Here is a 19,923-nt window from a genome sequence, read left to right on the forward strand (position 1 = left end):
CGGCCCCGTGTGTGAAAAGTAAGTGCCCCCCGGCCCCGCCCACCGAATCGGAGGCCGAGGGTCCCCGGGCACCAAATCGGAGGCCGAGGGTCCCCGGGCACCGAATCGGAGGCCGAGGGTCCCCGGGCACCGAATCGGAGGCCGAGGGTCCCCGGGCACCAAATCGGAGGCCGAGGGTCCCCGGCCTCCAAATCGGAGGCCGAGGGTCCCCGGGCACCAAATCGGAGGCCGAGGGTCCCCGGCCTCCAAATCGGAGGCCGAGGGTCCCCGGCCTCCAAATCGGAGGCCGAGGGTCCCCGGCCTCCAAATCGGAGGCCGAGGGTCCCCGGGCACCAAATCGGAGGCCGAGGGTCCCCGGCCTCCAAATCGGAGGCCGAGGGTCCCCGGCCTCCAAATCGGAGGCCGAGGGTCCCCGGCCTCCAAATCGGAGGCCGAGGGTCCCCGGCCACCGAATCGGAGGCCGAGGGTCCCCGGCCACCGAATCGGAGGCCGAGGGTCCCCGGCCACCGAATCGGAGGCCGAGGGTCCCCGGCCACCGAATCGGAGGCCGAGGGTCCCCGGCCACCAAATCGGAGGCCGAGGGTCCCCGGGCACCAAATCGGAGGCCGAGGGTCCCCGGCCTCCAAATCGGAGGCCGAGGGTCCCCGGCCTCCAAATCGGAGGCCGAGGGTCCCCGGCCTCCAAATCGGAGGCCGAGGGTCCCCGGCCTCCAAATCGGAGGCCGAGGGTCCCCGGCCACCAAATCGGAGGCCGAGGGTCCGCGGCCACCAAATCGGAGGCCGAGGGTCCCCGGCCTCCAAATCGGAGGCCGAGGGTCCCCGGCCTCCAAATCGGAGGCCGAGGGTCCCCGGCCACCAAATCGGAGGCCGAGGGTCCCCGGCCTCCAAATCGGAGGCCGAGGGTCCCCGGCCACCAAATCGGAGGCCGAGGGTCCCCGGCCACCAAATCGGAGGCCGAGGGTCCCCGGCCACCAAATCGGAGGCCGAGGGTCCCCGGCCTCCAAATCGGAGGCCGAGGGTCCCCGGCCTCCAAATCGGAGGCCGAGGGTCCCCGGCCTCCAAATCGGAGGCCGAGGGTCCCCGGCCTCCAAATCGGAGGCCGAGGGTCCCCGGCCTCCAAATCGGAGGCCGAGGGTCCCCGGCCTCCAAATCGGAGGCCGAGGGTCCCCGGCCACCAAATCGGAGGCCGAGGGTCCCCGGCCTCCAAATCGGAGGCCGAGGGTCCCCGGCCTCCAAATCGGAGGCCGAGGGTCCCCGGCCTCCAAATCGGAGGCCGAGGGTCCCCGGCCTCCAAATCGGAGGCCGAGGGTCCCCGGCCTCCAAATCGGAGGCCGAGGGTCCCCGGCCTCCAAATCGGAGGCCGAGGGTCCCCGGCCTCCAAATCGGAGGCCGAGGGTCCCCGGCCTCCAAATCGGAGGCCGAGGGTCCCCGGCCACCAAATCGGAGGCCGAGGGTCCCCGGCCTCCAAATCGGAGGCCGAGGGTCCCCGGCCTCCAAATCGGAGGCCGAGGGTCCCCGGCCTCCAAATCGGAGGCCGAGGGTCCCCGGCCACCAAATCGGAGGCCGAGGGTCCCCGGCCACCAAATCGGAGGCCGAGGGTCCCCGGCCACCAAATCGGAGGCCGAGGGTCCCCGGCCACCAAATCGGAGGCCGAGGGTCCCCGGCCACCAAATCGGAGGCCGAGGGTCCCCGGCCTCCAAATCGGAGGCCGAGGGTCCCCGGCCTCCAAATCGGAGGCCGAGGGTCCCCGGCCTCCAAATCGGAGGCCGAGGGTCCCCGGCCTCCAAATCGGAGGCCGAGGGTCCCCGGCCACCAAATCGGAGGCCGAGGGTCCCCGGCCACCAAATCGGAGGCCGAGGGTCCCCGGCCTCCAAATCGGAGGCCGAGGGTCCCCGGCCTCCAAATCGGAGGCCGAGGGTCCCCGGCCTCCAAATCGGAGGCCGAGGGTCCCCGGCCACCAAATCGGAGGCCGAGGGTCCCCGGCCTCCAAATCGGAGGCCGAGGGTCCCCGGCCTCCAAATCGGAGGCCGAGGGTCCCCGGCCACCAAATCGGAGGCCGAGGGTCCCCGGCCTCCAAATCGGAGGCCGAGGGTCCCCGGCCTCCAAATCGGAGGCCGAGGGTCCCCGGCCTCCAAATCGGAGGCCGAGGGTCCCCGGCCTCCGATTAAAGTGGCTACCGAGGATTCCTAAATGCCAAAATGGCTACCAAGGATTCCTGCATGCCAAAATGGCTACCAAGGGGCCAAAGTTGCTAACAAGGGGCCCCGCACATCAAAGTTTCTACCAAGGGGCCAAAGTTGCTAACAAGGGGCCCCGCACATCAAAGTGGCTACCAAGGGGCCAAATTGGATACCCAGGGGCAGGGCCCTGCATGCCAGACTTGCTCCTGAGATTCATTGGCAGCTGGCAGTGCTGTTCAAGCACCATGTATTTCCTTCAGGAAATGCCCATCTAGTTATTATTATTCTTCTTCTTCTCCGCGTTTTCCGCAATTAATGCGGCCCGAACCGCTCGGCGCAGAGACCCCGTTCAGGCGGCGTTTCGAAGCCCTCGGTGGGGACAGGTGTGCTATGACTTTTATAGTCGATCCGATATGTAGATTTTATTTAAATCACATTTAAAAAAAAAAATTTCCCATAGGAAATAATGGCGAACTTTCCATTACCCCAAACTTGACCTTCCAAAGATGGCAGCTATGCAAATGTACGGTGTCCATTTTAGGACATGATCATTTATCACACGGCCCCGTGTGCAAAAGTAAGTGCGCCCCCGGCCCCGTGTGCAAAAGTAAGTGCGCCCCCGGCCCCGTGTGCAAAAGTAAGTGCGCCCCCGGCCCCGTGTGCAAAAGTAAGTGCGCCCCCGGCCCCGTGTGCAAAAGTAAGTGCGCCCCCGGCCCCGTGTGCAAAAGTAAGTGCGCCCCCGGCCCCGTGTGCAAAAGTAAGTGCGCCGCCGGCCCCGTGTGCAAAAGTAAGTGCGCCCCCGGCCCCGTGTGCAAAAGTAAGTGCGCCCCCGGCCCCGTGTGCAAAAGTAAGTGCGCCCCCGGCTCCGTGTGCAAAAGTAAGTGCGCCCCCGGCCCCGTGTGCAAAAGTAAGTGCGCCCCCGGCCCCGTGTGCAAAAGTAAGTGCGCCCCCGGCCCCGTGTGCAAAAGTAAGTGCGCCCCCGGCCCCGTGTGCAAAAGTAAATGCGCCCCCGGCCCCGTGTGCAAAAGTAAGTGCGCCCCCGGCCCCGTGTGCAAAAGTAAGTGCGCCCCCGGCCCCGTGTGCAAAAGTAAGTGCGCCCCCGGCCCCGTGTGCAAAAGTAAGTGCGCCCCCGGCCCCGTGTACAAAAGTAAGTGCGCCCCCGGCCCCGTGTGCAAAAGTAAGTGCGCCCCCGGCCCCGTGTGCAAAAGTATGTGCGCCCCCGGCCCCGTGTGCAAAAGTAAGTGCGCCCCCGGCCCCGTGTGCAAAAGTAAGTGCGCCCCCGGCCCCGTGTGCAAAAGTAAGTGCGCCCCCGGCCCCGTGTGCAAAAGTAAGTGCGCCCCCGGCCCCGTGTGCAAAAGTAAGTGCGCCCCCGGCCCCGTGTGCAAAAGTAAGTGCGCCCCCGGCCCCGTGTGCAAAAGTAAGTGCGCCCCCGGCCCCGTGTGCAAAAGTAAGTGCGCCCCCGGCCCCGTGTGCAAAAGTAAGTGCGCCCCCGGCCCCGTGTGCAAAAGTAAGTGGCCCCCCTGGTCCCGTGTGTGAAAAGTGCTGCTGTAAAGCTGGCAGCGCTGTTCAAGCACCATGTATTTCCTTCAGGAAATGCCCATCTAGTTATTATTATTTTTCTTATTAGGCTTTTTTTCGCAGTTAATGCGGCCCGAACCGCTGAACGCACAGACTCCAGTGAGGTGTCATTTCGAAGCCAGCGTCCACGAGAGGTGTGCTAAGTTATTTTCATGTCGATCGGATTTGTAGTTTTGGCGCAATTTGCATTTGAAAATTGTTTCCCCCTCATTGGAAAGCATTGTTTCAATGCATTTCAATAGGGAAATTTTGCTATACGTTTAAAATGGGCTGGTTTCTGAGGCAATTTCTAAAAATAACTTAACTGCCAAATGCCACCTGGCTGATTAGCTCATTGATATGCGCAGTCAGACACAGTTACTATGCCAACGCCTATCAACTCCACCAGGTCACCGTTTTGTCAGATAATATCAGCTCTTAAAGTGACAGCACAGCACAATTCAAAAGGACTATCTGTAGTCTTATTATTATTACAGTATAAAGCGCGGAGCCGCGCAGCATACAGCGCGGAGCCGCGCAGCATACAGCGCAGAGCCGCGCAGCATACAGCGCAGAGCCGCGCAGCATACAGCGCAGAGCCGCGCAGTATACAGCGCCCACCAAATCGGACCCAGAGTGGCTACAACTACCAAACCAGCGCCTGAGGGGCACCCAAGTGTGAAAGTCTTGCTGGGGCAACCCGGGCACCATTCCAAAGCACTATCTGTAGTTCCTTCAGGAAATACCCATCGTTTTCTCTCTGTTATCAGCCATTCCCCGTACTGCTGTCAGTCTATTTCTCTCTGTTATCAGCCATTCCCCTGTCCTGCTGTCAGTCTATTTCTTTCTGTTATCAGCCATTCCCCTGTCCTGCTGTCAGTCTATTTCTCTCTGTTATCAGCCATTCCGCGTCCTGCTGTCAGTCTATTTCTCTCTGTTATCAGCCATTCCCCGTCCTGCTGTCAGTCTATTTCTCTCTGTTATCAGCCATTCCCCTGTCCTGCTGTCAGTCTATTCTCTCTGTTATCAGCCATTCCCTTGTCCTGCTGTCAGTCTATTCTCTGTTATCAGCCATTCCCTTATCCTGCTGTCAGTCAGAGTGACCCGGCCCACCAAATCGGACCCAGAGTGACCCGGCCCACCAAATCAGACCCAGAGTGACCCGGCCCACCAAATCGGACCCAGAGTGACCCGGCCCACCAAATCGGACCCAGAGTGACCCGGGCCACCAAATCGGACCCAGAGTGACCCGGGCCACCAAATCGGACCCAGAGTGACCCGGGCCACCAAATCGGACCCAGAGTGACCCGGGCCACCAAATCGGACCCAGAGTGACCCGGGCCACCAAATCGGACCCAGAGTGACCCGGGCCACCAAATCGGACCCAGAGTGGCCCGGCCCACCAAATCGGACCCAGAGTGACCCAGCCCACCAAATCGGACCCAGAGTGGCCCCGCCCACCAAATCCTCAACCCTAAGGAGCTACAACTACCAAACCAGCATCTGAGGGGCACCCAAGTGTGAAAGTCTTGCAGGGGCAGCCCGGGCACCATTCCAAAGCACTATCTGTAGTTCCTTCAGGAAATACCCATCTAGTTCTTATTATTATTATTCAGTCCGCACGTAATGCGGCCCGAACCGCTAAACTCACAGACTCCAGTGAGGTGTCATTTCGAAGCCAGCGTTCCTGAGAGGTGTGCTAAGTATTTTTCGTGTCGATCGGATTTGTAGTTTTGGCGCAATTTGCGTTTGAAAAAAGTGTCTCAATGCATTTCAATAGGGAAATTTTACAATACGTTTATAATGGGCCTGATTTCTGAGGCAATTTCTAAAAATAACTGCCACCTGGCTGATTACCTCATTGATATGCGCAGTGAGACCCAGTTACTATGCCAACGCCTATAAACTCTACCAGCCCACCAGGTCACAAGTTTTGTCAGATAATATCAGCTCTTAAAGTGACAGTACAGCACAATTACAAAGCACTATCTGTAGTCTTATCATTATTGCCCCGCTCACCAAATCGGACCCAGCCCACCAAATCGGACGAGAGTGCCCCCGCTTGCCAAATCGGACCCAGAGTGCCCCCGCCCGCCAAATCGGACCCAGAGTGGCGCCGCCCGTCAAGTCGGACCCAGAGTGGCGCCGCCCGCCAAATCGGACCCAGAGTGGCGCCGCCCGCCAAATCGGACCAAGAGTGGCGCCGCCCGCCAAATCGGACACAGTTGCGCCGCCCGCCAAATCGGACCCAGAGAGGCGCCGCCCGCCAAATCGGACCCAGAGTGGCGCCGCCCGCAAAATCGGACCCAGAGTGGCGCTGCCCGCAAAATCGGACCCAGAGTGGCGCCGCCCGCCAAATCGGACCCAGAGTGACCCGGGCCGCCAAATCGGACCCAGAGTGACCCGGGCCGCCAAATCGGACCCAGAGTGGCGCCGCCCGCCAAATCGGACCCAGAGTGGCGCCGCCCACCAAATCGGACCCAGAGTGGCGCCGCCCGCCAAATCGGACCCAGAGTGGCGCCGCCAGCCAAATCGGACCCAGAGTGGCGCCGCCCGCCAAATCGGACCCAGAGTGGCGCCGCCCGCCAAATCGGACCCAGAGTGGCGCCACCCGCCAAATCGGACCCAGAGTGGCGCCGCCCGCCAAATCGGACACAGAGTTGCGCCGCCCGCCAAATCGGACCCAGAGAGGCGCCGCCCGCAAAATCGGACCCAGAGTGGCGCCGCCCGCAAAATCGGACCCAGAGTGGCGCCGCCCGCAAAATCGGACCCAGAGTGGCGCCGCCCGCAAAATCGGACCCAGAGTGGCGCCGCCCGCCAAATCGGACCCAGAGTGACCCGGGCCGCCAAATCGGACCCAGAGTGACCCGGGCCGCCAAATCGGACCCAGAGTGACCCGGGCCGCCAAATCGGACCCAGAGTGGCGCTGCCCGCCAAATCGGACCCAGAGTGGCGCCGCCCACCAAATCGGACCCAGAGTGGCGCCGCCCGCCAAATCGGACCCAGAGTGGCGCCGCCAGCCAAATCGGACCCAGAGTGGCGCCGCCCGCCAAATCGGACCCAGAGTGGCGCCGCCCGCCAAATCGGACCCAGAGTGGCGCCGCCCACCAAATCGGACCCAGAGTGACCCGGGCCGCCAAATCGGACCCAGAGTGGCGCCGCCCGCCAAATCGGACCCAGAGTGGCGCCGCCCGCCAAATCGGACCCAGAGTGGCGCCGCCCGCCAAATCGGACCCAGAGTGACCCGGCCCGCCAAATCGGACCCAGAGTGACCCGGGCCACCAAATCGGACCCAGAGTGACCCGGGCCACCAAATCGGCCCCAGAGTGACCCGGGCCACCAAATCGGCCCAAGAGTGACCCGGGCCACCAAATCGGCCCCAGAGTGACCCGGGCCACCAAATCGGCCCCAGAGTGACCCGGGCCACCAAATCGGCCCCAGAGTGACCCGGGCCACCAAATCGGCCCCAGAGTGACCCGGGCCACCAAATCGGCCCCAGAGTGACCCGGGCCACCAAATCGGCCCCAGAGTGACCCGGGCCACCAAATCGGACCCAGAGTGACCCGGGCCACCAAATCGGACCCAGAGTGACCCGGGCCACCAAATCGGACCCAGAGTGACCCGGGCCACCAAATCGGGCCCAGAGTGACCCGGGCCACCAAATCGGGCCCAGAGTGACCCGGGTTGACCAAATCGGGCCCAGAGTGACCCGGGCCACCAAATCGGGCCCAGAGTGACCCGGGCCACCAAATCGGACCAAGAGTGACCCGGGCCACCAAATGGGACCCAGAGTGACCCGGGCCACCAAATCGGACCCAGAGTGACCCGGGCCACCAAATCGGCCCCAGAGTGACCCGGGCCACCAAATCGGGCCCAGAGTGACCCGGGCCACCAAATTGGGCCCAGAGTGACCCGGGTTGACCAAATCGGGCCCAGAGTGACCCGGGCCACCAAATCGGGCCCAGAGTGACCCGGGCCACCAAATCGGACCAAGAGTGACCCGGGCCACCAAATGGGACCCAGAGTGACCCGGGCCACCAAATGGGACCCAGAGTGACCCGGCCCACCAAATGGGACCCAGAGTGACCCGGCCCACCAAATGGGACCCAGAGTGACCCGGCCCACCAAATGGGACCCAGAGTGACCCGGCCCACCAAATGGGACCCAGAGTGACCCGGCCCACCAAATGGGACCCAGAGTGACCCGGCCCACCAAATCGAACCCAGAGTGACCCGGCCCACCAAATCGGACCCAGAGTGACCCGGCCCACCAAATCGGACCCAGAGTGACCCGGCCCACCAAGCCTCAACCCTGAGGGGCTACAACTACCAAACCAGCGCCTGAGGGGCACCCAAGTGTGAAAGTCTTGCAGGGGCAGCCCGGGCACCATTCCAAAGCACTATCTGTAGTTCCTTCAGGAAATACCCATCTAGTTATTATAGTGCTTTGGAACAAAGCACTATACTGTTATTCCACCGTGGTAAACTTCTTCTTATTCTTATTATTCAGTCCGCACGTAATGCGGCCCGAACCGCTAAACTCACAGACTCCAGTGAGGTGTCATTTCGAAGCCAGCGTCCCCAAGAGGTGTGCTAAGTATTTTTCGTGCCGATCGGATTTGTAGTTTTTGCGCAATTTGTGTTTGAAAAAAGTCTTTCAATGCGTTTCAATAGGGAAATTGTCCCATACGTTTATAATGGGCTGGTTTCTGAGGCAATTTCTAAAAATAACTGCCACCTGGCTGATTAGCTCATTGATATGCGCAGTCAGACACAGTTACTATGCCAACGCCTATGAAGTCTACATCAGCTCACCAGGTCACAAGTTTTGTCAGATAATATCAGCTCTTAAAGTGACAGTACAGCACAATTCCAAACCACTATCCTTAGTCTTATGATTATTAGACTGTGGCCCGATTCTAACTCATCGGGTATTCTAGAATATGCATGTCCACGTAGTATATTGCACAGCCACGCAGTATACAGTGCAGAGCCGCGCAGTACACAGCGCAGAGCCGCGCAGTACACAGCGCAGAGCCGCGCAGTACACAGCGCAGAGCCGCGCAGTACACAGCGCAGAGCCACGCAGTATAAAGCGCAGAGCCGCGCAGTACAAAGCGCAGAGTCGCGCAGTATAAAGCGCAGAGCCGCGCAGTACACAGCGCAGAGCCGCGCAGTACACAGCGCAGAGCCGCGCAGTACACAGCGCAGAGCCGCGCAGTACACAGCGCAGAGCCGCGCAGTACAAAGCGCAGAGTCGCGCAGTATAAAGCGCAGAGCCACGCAGTACACAGCGCAGAGCCGCGCAGTACACAGCGCAGAGCCACGCAGTATACAGTGCAGAGCCGCGCAGTACACAGCGCAGAGCCGCGCAGTACAAAGCGCAGAGTCGCGCAGTATAAAGCGCAGAGCCGCGCAGTACACAGCGCAGAGCCGCGCAGTACACAGCGCAGAGCCACGCAGTACACAGCGCAGAGCCGCGCAGTACACAGCGCAGAGCCGCGCAGTACACAGCGCAGAGCCGCGCAGTACAAAGCGCAGAGTCGCGCAGTATAAAGCGCAGAGCCACGCAGTACACAGCGCAGAGCCGCGCAGTACACAGCGCAGAGCCACGCAGTATACAGTGCAGAGCCGCGCAGTACACAGCGCAGAGCCGCGCAGTACAAAGCGCAGAGTCGCGCAGTATAAAGCGCAGAGCCGCGCAGTACACAGCGCAGAGCCACGCAGTATACAGCGAAGAGCCACGCAGTATATAGCGCAGAGCCGCGCAGTACAAAGCGCAGAGCCGCGCAGTATACAGCGCAGAGCCGCGTAGTATACAGCGCAGAGCCGCGTAGTATACAGCGCAGAGCCACGCAGTATACAGCGCAGAGCCACGCAGTATACAGCGCAGGGCCACGTAGTTATACTGCCCAGTCACGTAGTATATTGTCCAGTCACATAGTATACTGCATATCCCTGTTAAAAAAAAAAAAAAGAATTAAAATAAAAAAGTTACATACTCACCTCCTGGAGCGGCCGGTATCTGATGGTTGTTGCACCTCCTAGAGCGGCCGGTACACGATGCTTGTTGCACCTGGAGTGGCCGGTACCCGATGCTTGTTGCGCGCTCCGGTCCCAAGAGTGCATTGCGGTCTCATGAGATGATGACGTAGCGGTGTTGTGAGACAGAAAGACGGAAGTGCCCTTAGACAATTATATAGTAGATTACCCCGCTCACCAAATCGGACCCCGAGGGGCCCGGCTCACCAAATCGGACCCAGAGTGACCCCGCCCACCAAATCGGACCCAGAGTGACCCCGCCCACCAAATCGGACCCAGAGTGGCTCCGCCCACCAAATCGAACCCAGAGTGACCCCTTCCACCAAATCAAACCCAGAGTGACCCCTTCCACCAAATCGGACCCAGAGTGACCCCACCCACCAAATCGGACCCTGAGGTGCCCAGCCCACCAAATGAGACCCTGAGGTGCCCAGCCCACCAAATCGGACCGAGTGACCCCACCCACCAAATTGGTCCCTAAGGTGCCCCGCCCACCAAATCGGACCCAGAGTGGCTCCGCCCACCGAATCGGACCCAGAGTGGCCGCGCCCACAGAATCGGACCAAAAGTGACCCCGCCCACCGAATCGGACCTAGATTTACCCCGCCCACAAAATCAGACCCAGATTGACCCAACCCACCAAATCGGACCGCCTGAGGGGCACCCAAGTGTGAAAGTCTTGCAGGGGCAGCCCGGGCACCATTCCAAAGCACTATCTGTAGTTCCTTCAGGAAATACCCATCTAGTTATTATGGTGCTTGAACCTCCTAGGTTCAAGCAACATATTGTAATCCGATTTCTTATATTTTATTATTATTATTATTATTATTCTTCTTCTTCTCCGCGTTTTCCGCAATTAATGCGGCCCGAACCGCTCGGCGCAGAGACCCCGTTCAGGCGGCGTTTCGAAGCCCTCGGTGGGGACAGGTGTGCTATGACTTTTATAGTCGATCCGATATGTAGATTTTATTTAAATCGCATTTTAAAAAAAAAATTTCCCATAGGAAATAATGGCGAACTTTCCATTACCCCAAACTTGACCTTCCAAAGATGGCAGCTATGCAAATGTACGGTATCCATTTTAGGACATGATCATTTATCACACGGCCCCGTGTGCAAAAGTAAGTGCGCCCCCGGCCCCGTGTGCAAAAGTAAGTGCGCCCCCGGCCCCGTGTGCAAAAGTAAGTGCGCCCCCGGCCCCGTGTGCAAAAGTAAGTGCGCCCCCGGCCCCGTGTGCAAAAGTAAGTGCGCCCCCGGCCCCGTGTGCAAAAGTAAGTGCGCCCCCGGCCCCGTGTGCAAAAGTAAGTGCGCCCCCGGCCCCGTGTGCAAAAGTAAGTGCGCCCCAGTCCCGGGTGTGGAAAAGTAAGTGCGCCCCGGTCCCGGGTGTGGAAAAGTAAGTGCTCCCCGGTCTCGGGTGTGGAAAAGTAAGTGGCCCCCCTGTCCCGTGTGTGAAAAGTGCTGCTGTAAAGCTGGCAGCGCTGTTCAAGCACCATGTATTTCCTTCAGGAAATGCCCATCTAGTTATTATTATTATTATTAGGCTTTTTTTCGCAGTTAATGCGGCCCAAACCGCTGAACGCACAGACTCCAGTGAGGTGTCATTTCGAAGCCAGCGTCCACGAGAGGTGTGCTAAGTTATTTTCATGTCGATCGGATTTGTAGTTTTGGCGCAATTTGCATTTGAAAATTGTTTCCCCCTCATTGGAAAGCATTGTTTCAATGCATTTCAATAGGGAAATTTTGCTATGCGTTTAAAATGGCCTGGTTTCTGAGGCAATTTCTAAAAATAACTTAACTGCCAAATGCCACCTGGCTGATTAGCTCATTGATATGCGCAGTCAGACACAGTTACTATGCCAACGCCAACCAACTCCACCAGGTCACCGTTTTGTCAGATAATATCAGCTCTTAAAGTGACAGCACAGCACAATTCAAAAGGACTATCTGTAGTCTTATTATTATTACAGTATAAAGCGCAGAGCCCCGCAGCATACAGCGCAGAGCCCCGCAGCATACAGCGCAGAGCCCCGCAGCATACAGCGCAGAGCCCCGCAGCATACAGCGCAGAGCCCCGCAGCATACAGCGCAGAGCCCCGCAGCATACAGCGCAGAGCCCCGCAGCATACAGCGCAGAGCCCCGCAGTATACAGCGCAGAGCCGCGCAGTATACAGCGCCCACCATATCGGACCCAGAGTGGCTACAACTACCAAACCAGCGCCTGAGGGGCACCCAAGTGTGAAAGTCTTGCTGGGGCAACCCGGGCACCATTCCAAAGCACTATCTGTAGTTCCTTCAGGAAATACCCATCTTTTTCTCTCTGTTATCAGCCATTCCCCGTCCTGCTGTCAGTCTATTCTCTCTGTTATCAGCCATTCCCCGTCCTGCTGTCAGTCTATTTCTCTCTGTTATCAGCCATTCCCCTGTCCTGCTGTCAGTCTATTCTCTGTTATCAGCAATTCCCCTGTCCTGCTGTCAGTCTATTCTCTCTGTTATCAGCCATTCCCTTGTTCTGCTGTCAGTCTATTCTCTGTTATCAGCCATTCCCTTATCCTGCTGTCAGTCAGAGTGACCCGGCCCACCAAATCGGACCCAGAGTGACCCGGCCCACCAAATCGGACCCAGAGTGACCCGGCTCACCAAACCAGACCCAGAGTGACCCGGCCCACCAAATCGGACCCAGAGTGACCCGGCCCACCAAATCGGACCCAGAGTGACCCGGCCCACCAAATCGGACCCAGAGTGACCCGGCCCACCAAATCGGACCCAGAGTGACCCGGGCCACCAAATCGGACCCAGAGTGACCCGGCCCACCAAATCGGACCCAGAGTGACCCAGGCCACCAAATCGGACCCAGAGTGACCCGGGCCACCAAATCGGACCCAGAGTGACCCGGCCCACCAAATCGGACCCAGAGTGACCCGGCCCACCAAATCGGACCCAGAGTGACCCGGGCCACCAAATCAAACCCAAGAGTGACCCGGGCCACCAAATCAAACCCAGAGTGACCCGGGCCACCAAATCGGACCCAGAGTGACCCGGGCCACCAAATCGGACCCAGAGTGACCCGGGCCACCAAATCGGACCCAGAGTGACCCGGGCCACCAAATCGGACCCAGAGTGACCCGGGCCACCAAATCGGACCCAGAGTGACCCGGGCCACCAAATCGGACCCAGAGTGACCCGGCCCACCAAATCGGACCCAGAGTGACCCGGGCCACCAAATGGGACCCAGAGTGACCCGGGCCACCAAATGGGACCCAGAGTGACCCGGCCCACCAAATCGGACCCAGAGTGACCCGGCCCACCAAATCGGACCCAGAGTGACCCGGGGCCACCAAATCGGACCCAGAGTGACCCGGGCCACCAAATCGGACCCAGAGTGACCCGGGCCACCAAATGGGACCCAGAGTGGCCCGGGCCACCAAATGGGACCCAGCGTGGCCCGGGCCACCAAATGGGACCCAGAGTGACCCGGGCCGCCAAATCGGACCCAGATTGGCGCCTCCCACCAAATCGGACCCAGAGTGGCGCCGCCCACCAAATCGGACCCAGAGTGGCGCCGCCCGCCAAATCGGACCCAGAGTGGCGCCGCCCGCCAAATCGGACCCAGAGTGGCGCCGCCCGCCAAATCGGACCCAGAGTGGCGCCGCCCGCCAAATCGGACCCAGAGTGGCGCCGCCCGCCAAATCGGACCCAGAGTGGCGCCGCCCGCCAAATCGGACCCAGAGTGGCGCCGCCCGCCAAATCGGACCCAGAGTGGCGCCGCCCGCCAAATCGGACCCAGAGTGGCGCCGCCCTCCAAATCCGACCCAGAGTGGCGCCGCCCGCCAAATCCGACCCAGAGTGGCGCCGCCCGCCAAATCGGACCCAGAGTGGCGTCGCCCGCCGAATCGGACCCAGAGTGGCGCCGCCCGCCAAATCGGACCCAGAGTGGCGCCGCCCGCCAAATCGGTCCCAGACTGACCCCGCCCACCAAATTGGTCCCAGAGTGAACCCGCCCACCAAATCGGACCCAGAGTGGCCTCACACCTTTAGGGGCTACAACTACCAAGCCAGCGCCTGAGGGGCACCCAAGTGTGAAAGTCTTGCAGGGGCAGCCCGGGCACCATTCCAAAGCACTATCTGTAGTTCCTTCAGGAAATACCCATCTAGTATTATTATTGTAATCCGAACGTTATTATTATTAGGCTTTTTTCTGCAATTAATGCTGCCCGAACCACTGCACGCACAGACTCCATTGAGGCGTCGTTTCGGAGCCAGCGTCCACGAGAGGTGTGCTAAGTATTTTTCGTGTCGATCGTATTTGTAGTTTTGGTGCAGTTTGCATTTGAAAATTGTTTTCCCCTCATTGGAAAGCATTATCTCAATGCGTTTCAATAGGGAAATTTCCTCGTAGGGTATAATGGCCTGGTTTCTGAGGCAATTTCTAAAAATAACTGCCAACTGCCACCTGGCTGATTAGCTCATTGATATGCGCAGTCAGATCCAGTTACTATGCCAACGCCTAGGAGCCCACTAGGAAACAGGTTTTGTCAGTCAGATAATATCAGCTCCTCTCTGTTATCAGTCATTCCCCTGTCCTGCTGTCAGTCTATTTCTCTCTGTTATCAGCCATTCCCCGTACTGCTGTCAGTCTCTCTCTGTTATCAGCCATTCCCCTGTCCTGCTGTCAGTCTATTCTCTCTGTTATCAGCCATTCCCCGTCCTGCTGTCAGCCTATTCTCTCTGTTATCAGCCATTCCCCCATCCTGCTGTCAGTCTATTTCTCTCTGTTATCAGCCATTCCCCTGTCCTGCTGTCAGTCTATTCTCTCTGTTATCAGCCATTCCCTTGTCCTGCTGTCAGTCTATTCTCTGTTATCAGCCATTCCCTTATCCTGCTGTCAGTCAGAGTGACCTGGCCCACCAAATCGGACCCAGAGTGACCCGGCCCACCAAATCGGACCCAGAGTGACCCGGCCCACCAAATCGGACCCAGAGTGACCCGGCCCACCAAATCGGACCCAGAGTGACCCGGCCCACCAAATCGGACCCAGAGTGACCCGGCCCACCAAATCGGACCCAGAGTGACCCGGCCCACCAAATCGGACCCAGAGTGACCCGGCCCACCAAATCGGACCCAGAGTGACCCGGCCCACCAAATCGGACCCAGAGTGACCCGGCCCACCAAATCGGACCCAGAGTGACCCGGCCCACCAAATCGGACCCAGAGTGACCCGGCCCACCAAATCGGACCCAGAGTGACCCGGCCCACCAAATCGGACCCAGAGTGACCCGGCCCACCAAATCGGACCCAGAGTGACCCGGCCCACCAAATCGAACCCAGAGTGACCCCGCCTATCAAATCGGACCCTGAGTGACCCTGTCCACCAAATCGGACCCTGAGTGACCCCGCCCACCAAATCGGTCCCTGAGGTGCCCCGCCCACCAAATCGGTCCCTGAGGTGCCCCGCCCACCAAATCGGACCCAGAGTGACCCGGCTCACCAAATCGGACCCAGAGTGACCCGGCTCACCAAATCGGACCCAGAGTGACCCGGCCCACCAAATCAGACCCAGAGTGACCCGGCCCACCAAATCGGACCCGGAGTGGCGCCGCCCGCCAAATCGGACCCGGAGTGGCGCCGCCCGCCAAAATCGGACCCGGAGTGGCGCCGCCCGCCAAAATCGGACCCGGAGTGGCGCCGCCCGCCAAATCGGACCCGGAGTGGCGCCGCCCGCCAAATCGGACCCGGAGTGGCGCCGTTCGCCAAATCGGACCCGGAGTGGCTACAACTACCAAAACAGCGCCTGAGGGGCACCCAAGTGTGAAAGTCTTGCTGGGGCAACCCGGGCACCATTCCAAAGCACTATCTGTAGTTCCTTCAGGAAATACCCATCTAGTTCTTATTATTATTCAGTCCGCACGTAATGCGGCCCGAACCGCTTCACTCACAGACTCCAGTGAGGTGTCATTTCGAAGCCAGCGTCCCCAAGAGGTGTGCTAAGTATTTTTCATGTTGATCGGATTTGTAGTTTTGGCGCAATTTGCGTTTGAAAATGTTTTTTCCCCTCATTGTAATGCATTTCAATAGGGAAATTTTCCCATAGGTTATAATGGCCGGGTTTCTGAGGCAATTTGAAATGTACCTGCCACCTGGCTGATTAGCTCATTGATATGCGCAGTCAGGCCCAGTTACTATGCCAACGCCTGCGAACTGTACATGACCACACCAGCACAGTTTTGCCAGATAATATCAGCTCTTAAAGTGACAGCACAGCACAATTTCAAAGCACTATCTGCAGTCTTATTATTATTACAGTACACAGCGCAGAGCCGCGCAGCATACAGCGCAGAGCCCCGCAGCATACAGCGCAGAGCCCCGCAGCATACAGCGCAGAGCCCCGCAGCATACAGCGCAGAGCCCCGCAGCATACAGCGCAGAGCCCCGCAGCATACAGCGCAGAGCCCCGCAGCATACAGCGCAGAGCCCCGCAGCATACAGCGCAGAGCCCCGCAGCATACAGCGCAGAGCCCCGCAGCATACAGCGCAGAGCCCCGCAGCATACAGCGCAGAGCCCCGCAGCATACAGCGCAGAGCCCCGCAGTATACAGCGCAGAGCCCCGCAGTATACAGCGCCCACCAAATCGGCCCCTGAGGGGCCCCACCCACCAAATCGGACCCAGAGTGGCTACAACTACCAAACCAGCGCCTGAGGGGCACCCAAGTGTGAAAGTCTTGCTGGGGCAACCCGGGCACCATTCCAAAGCACTATCTGTAGTTCCTTCAGGAAATACCCATCTATTTCTCTCTGTTATCAGCCATTCCCCGTACTGCTGTCAGTCTATTCTCTCTGTTATCAGCCATTCCCCTGTCCTGCTGTCAGTCTATTCTCTCTGTTATCAGCCATTCCCCGTCCTGCTGTCAGTCTATTTCTCTGTTATCAGCCATTCCCCGTACTGCTGTCAGTCTATTTCTCTCTGTTATCAGCCATTCCCCTGTCCTGCTGTCAGTCTATTCTCTCTGTTATCAGCCATTCCCCGTCCTGCTGTCAGTCTATTCTCTGTTATCAGCCATTCCCCGTCCTGCTGTCAGTCTATTTCTCTGTTATCAGCCATTCCCCGTACTGCTGTCAGTCTATTTTTCTCTGTTATCAGCCATTCCCCTGTCCTGCTGTCAGTCTATTCTCTCTGTTATCAGCCATTCCCTTGTCCTGCTGTCAGTCTATTCTCTCTGTTATCAGCCATTCCCCTGTCCTGCTGTCAGTCTATTCTCTCTGTTATCAGCCATTCCCCGTCCTGCTGTCAGTCTATTCTCTCTGTTATCAGCCATTCCCTTGTCCTGCTGTCAGTCTATTCTCTGTTATCAGCCATTCCCTTATCCTGCTGTCAGTCAGAGTGACCCGGCCCACCAAATCGGAACCAGAGTGACCCGGCCCACCAAATCGGAACCAGAGTGACCCGGGCCACCAAATCGGACCCAGAGTGACCCGGCCCACCAAATCGGACCCAGAGTGACCCGGCCCACCAAACCGGACCCAGAGTGACCCGGCCCACCAAATCGGACCCAGAGTGACCTGGGCCACCAAATCGGACCCAGAGTGGCGCCGCCCGCCAAATCGGACCCAGAGTGGCGCCGCCCGCCAAATCGGACCCAGAGTGGCGCCGCCTGCCAAATCGGACCCAGAGTGGCGCCGCCCGCCAAATCGGTCCCAGAGTGACCCCGCCCACCAAATCGGTCCCAGAGTGACCCCGCCCACCAAATCGGTCCCAGAGTGACCCCGCCCACCAAATCGGTCCCAGAGTGACCCCGCCCACCAAATTGGTCCCAGAGTGACCCCACCCACCAAATCGGACCCAGAGTGGCCTCACCCCTTTAGGGGCTACAACTACCAAGCCAACGCCTGAGGGGCACCCAAGTGTGAAAGTCTTGCAGGGGCAGCCCGGGCACCATTCCAAAGCACTATCTGTAGTTCCTTCAGGAAATACCCATCTAGTTGTATTTGTCCATACAGAAGAGAAAGGAACTTGAGGATCGATGGTGAGTGCCGCTACTTTTATTCATCAGTGTCCGAATGCGGATGCAGACAGAAAAGGTTCTGGCCGTTTGACACCTTGCAGCGCTTTAACAAGACTGCAGGACATGAAGCGGCCATAGCTAATTCTATCTGTATCATAGAGCCAACATGAATGAATTAAAGATCGACGGTGAGTGCCGCTTTCTCTTTTATGTGGATATCTGAATTCTGCTGTCTTCATACTGCTGAGAAATAGTGGGTTAAACTGGATGACCAATCTGTTGTCCATATACAGTATGTTGTGCAGTATTTGGCGAATACAAAGACCAAATTTACCCTACAGCGCCAATTCCTGTTCTTGATTCTATATACATGCTCTGTTTTTATTGATGAAGTTTTGCAAAATGCCACATTCCTATTATTACTAAAGCGGCAATCTACGAGTGGCATTTTCTATGCATTCTCTCACCAACCCATTTGTAGAATTATGTGAAGAGAAAAGATCAATTCAGAATCCTGAAGCAATGGTGCATGTCCAGCTGTATGCACAAGTACAGGGTTAATATTCTGATTTTCCCCGGCCCGGCCAGCCTCACATGGCTAGAATATCCAAACTCCCTCTACTTCCACTAAACTAAGAACCCAATGATATCTGATGCAATAAGTAGGGTCATGGAATGGGTGAAAGTAGTTTTTTTTAAGGGTTAGTCACCTATTGAAAACCATCAAATATCCCGGTTAAGCTGTCTGTTACCTGATCTGTATACAATATCCATCTGTCCACTCTCCTAGCCATCTATTCTTCTATCCACTAAAGGGCTCAGAAAGAACATGCACAAAAACACGGTTAAAATAAAAGTATGGGTCCCAATTGGTGTAATAGCAGCTCGAGTGTTCCCAAGTAAAAAATATTAAAAAGCCAAATACCAATCTTCCTTGAGCAATTTGCAGCCATGTACATGCGGTCACAAAAGTTTACATGCTTCAATAAACTGACTCTAGGACTTGGGAAGTCTCATTTCAAGAGTGATCGATGTGCTCCCAGTATTCGCATGGCCATTGAAAGCTCTGGTGCGGTCTTCTGGTTTGTGACCAATACAACACGATGACATCAGACCTTTATAAATGCAGCTGTATACTTGGAACATCGTCATAATCTATGAAGATCATAAAATATTCATAGACATTAGAAGGCAGATGTATCTACCTATCGTTAGCGAAGCTGTGCTTGCAGGTAGATGCGAGGCTCATCGGCTTCCACTCTATAAAGTATTTGTAGTAGGCTGACCTTATTAATGTTGCTTTTTCCTTGCTGCAAGCAAAGCAATTATGCAACAGGAACAAATACAAAGCTGCAGTCAATCTTCTCCGAGCACAATAAGTGCAGTGTCGTTGTCTGAAAGTTATTGGATTAAATATGTGATGTTCTCCTATAATTTTACAGTTTTAGCTAATGGTTTTTTATAGCTGTAATTTAACATCTATTGGGAGAAAATGCTTGTGTTTTGTCTAACTTTCTGTACTGATGCACAGGAAATCCACATACTCTCACAGAGAAGATAAAGAGGTTTCCCACATGACCAAAGAGAAGGGAATAATACTTGTACCTCTGAATCTCCTCCACCCGACCTCCCAGGCCACTGACTGTCTGCAGGGTCAGGCACCGGATGGACAGGAGATCATCTCTTCTGGCCCAGGGAGTGAGCACTGGAGATGCAGAGCTGGAGTGGTTGGGTTTGGTAGGGTAAAATAATGCTTTTTATATTATAAAGATCTTTTTTTCCAGCCAGTTTTCAAAAAGCGGTGGAAAACTTATTTAAATATCAGTTTAGTCAAATATTCTAAATGTATTTTGTTTGTTTTTTTTAATCTGTCTTTTTTAAAAGCACAACTCCAACGTTTTTTTTTTATTACAGTGCTGGAATGGTGCAACTATAAGTTCTCTGCCCTGGTCTTATAGCAATCAGCTGCAGTCTTCATCTTTTACCGGCGTCGCTCTGGTCGGTCTACAGCAGTTTGTCACCTGCCGGATCCAGTGTTTTCTGGGCAATCCAGAAGTCATAACTCAATATACGCATCTGAGAGCCAGAAAGAGGTTCTCATAGGCTTGCACTGAGAGCTCGTAATGTTACCTCTGACATCCGGTCAG

At 57.3% G+C, this 19,923-nt stretch overlaps 1 protein-coding gene across 3 annotated transcripts in view; it reads right to left on the reverse strand.

The window, feature by feature from the left end:
• The window catches only part of HYCC2 (hyccin PI4KA lipid kinase complex subunit 2), a 99,945-nt gene that overhangs the window by 14,480 nt on the left and 65,542 nt on the right, over positions 1-19,923 (reverse strand). The window lies entirely within an intron of this gene.

The sequence above is a fragment of the Ranitomeya variabilis genome, chromosome 7, assembly GCF_051348905.1.
Source record: "Ranitomeya variabilis isolate aRanVar5 chromosome 7, aRanVar5.hap1, whole genome shotgun sequence".
Classification (NCBI taxonomy): domain Eukaryota; kingdom Metazoa; phylum Chordata; class Amphibia; order Anura; family Dendrobatidae; genus Ranitomeya; species Ranitomeya variabilis.